Here is an 8,685-nt window from a genome sequence, read left to right as displayed (position 1 = left end):
AAAGCACACTTGATTATAGCAACTCGAGGTTGGAATTTGTTGTTCAGTTCCTTGAGCTTAAGAAGTGCTGAATGAGTTCAGCCCTTTTGATTTTCTGACTCTAGCTCCTTGCACATTTCATTGTAATATTTTGCTTTGTCATCCTGTGCTGCCTTTTTAAATCTTCTGTTCAACTCTTTAGTATCTTGAATTCTTCCTTGTGCTTTGGCTTCTCTGTCTGTGCTCCAGTGCAGTATTCAGAGTTTCTTCTGACATCCATTTTGGTCTTTTCTTCCTCCTCTGTCTTTGTAATGAACATTTGCACTCTTCCTGGATGATACCCTTGATATTCTCCCACAGGTCATCTGGTCATCTCATTAGTGTTCAAGGCCTCAAACCTATTTCTGAGATGGTTCTGAAATTCAGGTGGGATGAACTCAAAGTCGTATTTTGCTTCCCTTGGATTCAGTTTAATTTTCCTCAGCTTCACCTACTTGCATGAGTAGTTGGTGGTCTGTTCCACAATCAACTCCTGGCCTAGTTTTCACAGGTGATGTTGAGCTTCTCCAGCTGTTCTCATTCTCTCTCCAGCTCCATTTCTGTCACTGAGTCCATGTTTTCCAACTACTGAATATTCTTCTCTGTTCCCATCTTTTGCATTCCAGTCACCCATTATTATCAATGCATCTTGATTGCATGTTTGATCAATCTCTGACTGTAAAAGTTGGTAGAAATCTTTTACTTCCTCTTCTTTGACTCTGGTTGTTGGTGCATAGATCTGAATGATAGTGGTATTCACTGGACTTCCTTGTATGCTTATGGATATTATCCTGTCACTCACAATATTGTACTTCACAGTGGATCTAGAAATGACTTTCTTAACTATGAAAGCAACTCCATTTTTCCTCATCTTTTCATCTCTGGAGTAATATGTCACATGATCATCCGACTCAAAATTCCCCACGTCAGTCCATCTCATCTCACCAATGCCTAGTATGTCAATATTTATGCATTCCATTTCTTCCTTAACAATATCTAATTTTCCTATATTCATGTTTCTCACATTCCATGTCCCAATCACAAGTTTTTGCTTACAAATATTCTTCTTCCTTTGTATTTTCATACTTGAAAGCTCCACCTCAGTTGCCCTTTCTGTTATTCTATGTGTGTTCTCTTGTGCATAGGATTTTCAGAGGCTTGCTATTTCAGAAGTGGATGGCCAATCCTTCTTCCTAGTCTGTCTTAATCTGAGTGTTCAGATTTAGAGAAGTATCTGACAGACAAACATTTTACAGAAAAAGTGAAAGATATATCCCTTATTGTGGAGTTAACCATTAGTATAATTGACCATGACTAAGTGAGATTCCTAACAAGTATGCAAGGACCGTTCAACATAAGGAAAACAATTAATGTAAGTCATCATATAAACAAAGCAAAGAACAAGAACCACATGATCCTATCAATTAATGCAGAAAATGCCTTTGACAAAATCCAACAACACCCTTTCCTGATAAAAACACTCAACAAAATAGGCTTAGAGGGAAATTTCTTCAACATTGTAAAAAGTATATATGCAAACCTGAAAACCAACATTGTTCTCAATGGAGAGAGATTAAAGGCATTCCATTTAAGAACAGGAACTAGGCAAGGATGCTCACTATCACCTCTTTTATTCAATATTGTCTTGGAAATGATAGCAGTAAGACAAGAGAAGGAAAAAAGAGGTATCCAAATTGGCAAAGTGGAGGTAAAATTATCTCTCTATGCAGATGATAGGATAGTATACTTAGAATACCCTAAAGATTCAGCAAGAAAACTACTGCACATAGTTGACCAATTCAGCAAATGGCAGGATACAAGATCAATATACAAAAATCAGTTGGATTTCTCTACAATGACAAAGAGAATGCAGAGCTGGAGCTAAGAAAAATCAATACCCTTCACAATAGGTAATCACAAGATTAAATACTTTTGAGTAAATCGAATCAGATGCACAAAGGGTCTATTCAAAGAAAATTACAAAACATTACTACAAGAAACGAAAAGAGACCTTGCGAAATGGAAGAATATTCCTTGTTCTTGGATAGGATGACTCAATATTGTGACAATTACAATATTACCAAAGGCAATTTACAAGTTCAATTTAATCCCAATACAAATACCAATCCCATTCTTTAACGAGAAGGAAAAAGCAATCTCCAGTTTTATATGGAATGAAAAAAGTCCCCAAATAAGCAAAGCACTCTTTAAAAAGAGAAATAAAGTAGGAGGCATCTCACTCTCTGATTTCAAATCCTACTACACTGCTACAACAACAACGCTGCTATAGTGGTCAAGACAGCATGGTCAGTACTGGTACAGGGACAGACTCATAGATCAGTAGAATAGAATTGAGAATCCAGAAACCAGCCAATCTTCCTATGGTCAATTGATTTTTGGCAAGGAGATGATATCAGTTAAGTGGGGAAATTACAGCTTTTTAAACAAACGGTGTTGGCAAAATTGGAAAGCTATTTGCAACAATATTTGCTTGAAATCTCAAGCAAGATCCACACCCACCTCACTCACTCCATACACAAAAACCAATTCAAAGTGGATCATGGACCTAGGACTAAAACAAAGAACTATACACTTCATCAGAGAAAAGCTTGGAAGAACTCTAGAAGTCCTAATACACAACATAAACTATCTTCCAAGCATCCTAAAAACCTATAACCAGTAGAGGATAAAATAGATGAATGGACCTTCTAAGAATCAAATCCCTATGCACATCCAAAACCTTCTCCAACAAGATATAAAAGGAAGCCACAAACTGGGAAAAAATATTTGGTAGTGTCATGTCAGATAAGGTACTTATATCTAGAATTTATAAAATACTCGAGCACCACAACAAGATAAAGGTAAACAACCCCATTGAAAAATAGAAACAAGGATATGAATAGATATTTCACTAAAGAAGATATTCAGATGACAATCAAGCACATGAAGAAAAGTTCAAAATCCCTAGCTCTAAGAGAGATGCAAATCAAAACAACTATGAGATACAATCTCACCCCAGTAAGAATAGCAAAACTGAATAGAGCAGCAAACAACAAATGCTGGCAAGGTTGTAGAGAAACTGGAACCCTTATTCACTATTGGTGGGAGTGTAACATGGTGCTTTCTCAAAATTTTCAAATAGAAATACCATTTGACTCAGAAATTCCACTACTTGGGAATGTATCCCAAAGAAACCATAACCACCACCCAAGCAGATATATGCACACCCATGTTTATTGTGGCTTTGTTCACAATAGCAAAGAGTTGGAAACAGCCTAAGTGCTCATCAACAAATGAGTGGCTAGAGAAGCTGTGGTATATTCATACAATAGACTATTATGCTTCTTTGAAAAACAAAGAACTCATGAGATATTGTGAAAAATAGGTGACCCCGCAGGGCATTATGTGAGGTGCAATATCTCAGTCACAAATGGACAAATAGTGCATAGTGCCACTGTTATAAAACAGAACTGATATCAGGGTTAAGGGAAGACTGAGAAAGATGAGACCAATTATGTGTACTGCATAGAAACACATGAGGGAGAGAACTGTTTAAAAGGGACATATGATTAGGTATTATTGTCATGTCAGGAGTCTAGAATGAAGGCTGTATAATAGAGTAGACTTGAGGGGAGGGATTGTATCACAATAAAAGAATTTTTCTTTTACTTTTCAGAGGGAAGAACGAACTGGGGGAGGGGAGGGCTGGGAAGAGAGAAAAGTGCAACAATGAATGGATGGAAATCCAAAGTCTCTGTAAACTTTCATTAAAATTAAAAATAATTTTAAAAAGGGGAAGAAAAGAAAGAATGGAAGCCATTAAGAGAACAAATACCTCAGAGAAAGCAATCCAGAAGAAATACATCCATGAGAAGAAACTTGATCCGCTATGGAAGAAAAAAGGTACAAGAATTTAAAAAAGACAGAGAGGATAAAGTGAACATAGTATAAATAAAGAAAAGCATGAAAATACAAGCAAAAATATTAATGCCAAAATGCCAGAAGTATCTAAAATGTGGGCAGAACAAGAAAGTAGAACTGAAGAGATGGAACAGAGAGTCAGTGATCTGAAAGACAAAAGCCTCACTGGAAACATACTAGAAGAAATATCAGAGATGAGATGTAAAGAAAATGAAAAAAAATATTAGAATCATGTGAGATGACATCATAAGGCACAAAATACACATGATTGGAATTCGAGAACACAGGAGTTCACTGAGAAATTCACTGAGAAAAATGTGGAAGAAATACTAGAAGAAAACTTCCCAGGTATTCTGAAGAATGGAGATACCTACTTTTAAGAAGAACAGCAAACACCAAATAGATAATACTCAAAAAGAAAAACATCAAAACATATCATAATTAAATTCTCCAAATTGAATAAGGATAGAATACTAAAAGCAGCATGAGAAAAACAAAGAGTCACCTCCAAAAGGGAAAGAATTTAATTCTGTTCTGATTTCTCAGCAGAAATCATGCGAGCTAGAAGACAATAGAATTATGTATAGAGAAAGTTGAAAGAAAATTATTTCCAGCCAATAATCCTATATCCAACAAAGCTCTCCATCAAATATGAAGGAGAAATCACATCCTTTGCAGAAAAAGAGAAATTTAAGGAACTTTGTGAAAACAGGACTAAAACTATGAGAAATTTTAAGTGAAGTCCTTCACCCAGAGACATCTAAGGAAAGTGGATGGTCCATTATAACCAGAAACAATAGAAAAAGAAGCACAGAAAAATGGCAATGCTAAAACCTGGCCTGACAAAAATCACATTTAATGTGAATGGACTACATGCACCAATCAAGAGAAAAATAGTATCAGAATGGATTAAAAAGGCAAAGCTCATCAATATGTTGCCTACAAGAGACAGATCTAAAAAATTAAGAGAAAGAACCAAAATTAAAAGCTGAAAAAATATACCAAGCAAATTGTAACCCCAAAAAAACAGGAGTGGTAATACTAATCTCTAATAAAGTAGACATAAGAATGAAAACTGTCTTAAAAGATAAGAAAGAACATTACATGCTGATTAAAGACACACTAGATCAAGAAGACATAATTTTCGTCAACATTTATGCACCAAATGATTGTTGTTGTTGTTATTGTTTGCTTTGAAGTTGAGCACAACTCATAGCAACCCTATGAACAAAAGGCCTGAAGCCCCTCTACAACTATCAACATTTAATAAAGTCCATAGAACTTCCAGAGTCATGTTATTTAGGAAGTGGATGCTACTCCAGCTTCCAAGCAATAAATAATAGAACTGCAAATTACATAAAACAATGGTTAATGGAATTGAAGAAAGAAATAGATAGCACCACAACAGTAGTAGGAGACTTCAACACACCACTATCACAAAAGGATAGGTTAACTCAGAAGAAACATAGCAAATACATAAAAGGTCTAAACTATACAATCAGCCAACTCGAACTTGTGGATATATTAAGAGTACTGCACCCAACTAAAACTCAATTCACTTTTTTCTCAGGTGCACATGGGACATTCTCCAAAATCTATCAAATAGTAGGACACAAATCAAACTTCAACAAACTTAAAAAATACTGAAATAATATAAGGTGTCTTCTGAAACCACAATGCTATAATTCCAGAAATAAACCAAAAGATGATAAAGCTTCCAAAACCACCCATGTGGAAACTATATAACTCTCTGCAAGAACATTTTGAGTTATAAGAAAAAATAAAGAATGAAATTAAAAATTTCCTTGAAACAAATGAAAATAAAAATACAACATAACAAAAACCTCTAGGATACAGCTAAGGCAATCCTCAGGCAGCAGTTCAAAGTAATAGACACACACATAAAAAACTAAGAAAGAAAGAAAAAAATCAATGATCTAAATCAACAGCTTAATCAAACAGAAAAAGAACAACAATCTAATCATATAGTCTTTGGAAGAAAGGAAATAATAAGGACAAAAGCTGAAGTCAATGATCTAGAAAACAGAAAAACAATTGAAACCACCAAAAAGACCAGGGGCTGATTGTTCAAAATGGTCAATAAAATTGACAAACCACTGGCAAATAAAAAAAAAAAAAGAACAAAAAGAGGACCACAGATAACGCAATTATTAAGGGATTGTACAATTTGATGGGGGGGGGGAAGGGGAGGGAAATTGGAGGAATCTGATTTTAAAAACAATATTTGAATTTTGTAAATAGACAAAAATAATAAAAAATTCAGGGGTGACATCACAATAGAACCAGATGAAATTAAGTTGAAAATATCAGTATGCAATGAAAAACTATACTCTGATAAATTTGAAAACCTAGAGGAACTGGTAAAATTCCTTGATACTCATGTACCACCTAGATTGATGCGAAAGGATGTAGAGCCCTTGAACAGACCCATCACAAAAGAAGAAATTGAACAGGTCATAAAAAGACTTCCTCATTAGAAAAGTTCCAGGCCAGATGGTTCACATCTGAATTCTACCAAACATTTAGAAAAGATAATTGAAAAAGAAAGAACACTCCCAGAGTCATTCTATGAAGCAAGAATAACTCTCATACCAAAACGAGGCAAAAATACCAAGAAAGACAACTATAGGCCAATACTTCTCATGAATATAGATGCAATCTTTAACAAAATCCTAGCTAATAGAATCCAAAAGCACATAAAAAAACCCAGAAACCAACCAACAAAAAGATCTCGGGGTATTGAGCGGGGAGGGTTGGGTGAGGAGAGAAGTGCAGCAATGAATGAATGGAAATCCAAAATCTCTGTAAATGTTCATTAAAATTATTAAAATGAAAAAACAAAACAAAACACCAAACCAACCAAAAACAACTCATCACGACCAGGTGGGATTGATAACGGGTATAAAAGGATGATTCAACAAAAGAAAAATAATCAGCATAATTCACCATATTAACAAAGCAAATAATGAGAACCACGTGATCTAAGCAATTGACTAAAAAGACTAAAAACATTTTGCATGAAAACAGGGACCAGACAAGGGTGCCTACTGTCACCACTTCTATTTGGTACTGCATTGAGGTGCTTGCCAAGGCAATATGATGAAAGGAGGAAATAAAAGGGATCCAGATTGGCAAAGAGACAGTAAAATTATCACTATATGCAGATGATATGATAGTGTACACAGACCCCTCCCCACCACCACCACCAAAACAAACCTGTTAGAGCTTGTAGAGCAGTTTAGTAGAGTGGCAGAGTAAGACAACAAGATCTGAAAATAAGTGGGATTCCTCTGCAGTAACAAAGAGAACTCATAGAAGAAAACGGAGAAAGCAATATAATTTACAATAGCCAACCACAAATTAAGATACTTTGGAGTGAATCTAACTAGGGATGTGAAAGTCTTTTACAAAGACTACAGAAAATTTCTTCAAGGCACAATAAGAGACCTAAATAAATGGGAAAATGTCCCTTGTTCATGGACTGGAAGACTCAATGTTGTGAAAATTATAAACCACCGAAAGCAATCTACCTGTTCAGTGCAATCCGAAATACAGATACCAAATTCATTTTTCAAGGAGATCAAAAAGAAAAGTGTCAAGTTTATTTGGAGAGAAAAGAGACCCTGAATAAGCAAAGCACTTTTGAAAAACAAAACTGAAGTGAGAGGCATAGAGCTCCCTGACCTCAAAACTTTGTTGTTGTTGTTGTTATGTGCCATCGAGTCACTTGCAACTCATAGTGTCCCTATGTACAAGAGCTCTATACGCTCTTCTATCCTGTGGTAACCTAGCCATCTCAAACACACTTATTCCCACCACTCCAGTCACAGAATCGATCCATCTCATCAAAGGTCTTCCTCTCCTTCGCCACCCCTCCACTCTGCCAAACATGATGTCCCTCTCCAAGGACCAGTCCCTCCTTGCAACATGCTCAAAATATGTCAGATGAAACTTCAGAATCCTTGACTTCAGGGAACATTCTGGCTTCACCCTCTGCAGGACAAACCTCAAAACCTACACAGTGGTAATAACCAAAACAGCATGGTACTGGTACAACCAAGTTGTGCCAAGATATCTGGAGTACAACTACCTGGCCAATTGACTGAAAGAGATCCATATTCTTATTTTTAAAAAAGGTGACCCAATAGAGTGTGGAAATTATCAAACTATTGTAATATCACTAACATTACACACTAGTAAAATTCTGCAGACGATCATCCAGAAATGACTGGAACAGTACACTGACAGAGAATTACCAGAAATGCAAACTGAGTTTAGAAGAAGCCTTGGAACTAGAGACCTTATTGTCAATGTTAGATGAATCTACCAACAACCGGTAGAACCATGGGCACTTAGAACAATGGAACAGAATCGAGAATACAGAAATGGACCCAACTATCTATGGCCAAATGATATTCGACAAGGATCAAACCTATCAGATAGGGAAATGACAACCTCTTCAACAAAACTGGACTATTAACTGCAGAAAGCTAAAACAAGATACTTGTCTCACACCATATATTGAAAAGATTGAAATTAATATAGTCCCTATAGTTCTCAGCTGAATTAAACTTAAGTTTCTATAGTTCTCAGCTAAGCTAAACTCAGGAATTTTCCATTGTCCTTGGTAGAGCCCCACACCCAGCTGTATCCAAGGCAACAGTATTTCAAGAATGGCTAGCAGAAAGGCAGAGCAAATAAGCAAAGATTGTTTCTCAACTGATA

Source organism: Elephantulus edwardii, unplaced genomic scaffold (assembly GCF_000299155.1).
Source record: "Elephantulus edwardii isolate Elephantulus edwardi_28Jun2011 unplaced genomic scaffold, EleEdw1.0 scaffold00081, whole genome shotgun sequence".
NCBI lineage: Eukaryota > Metazoa > Chordata > Mammalia > Macroscelidea > Macroscelididae > Elephantulus > Elephantulus edwardii.
The sequence above is the reverse complement of the archived record's forward strand: the minus strand, read 5'-3'. Positions refer to the sequence as shown.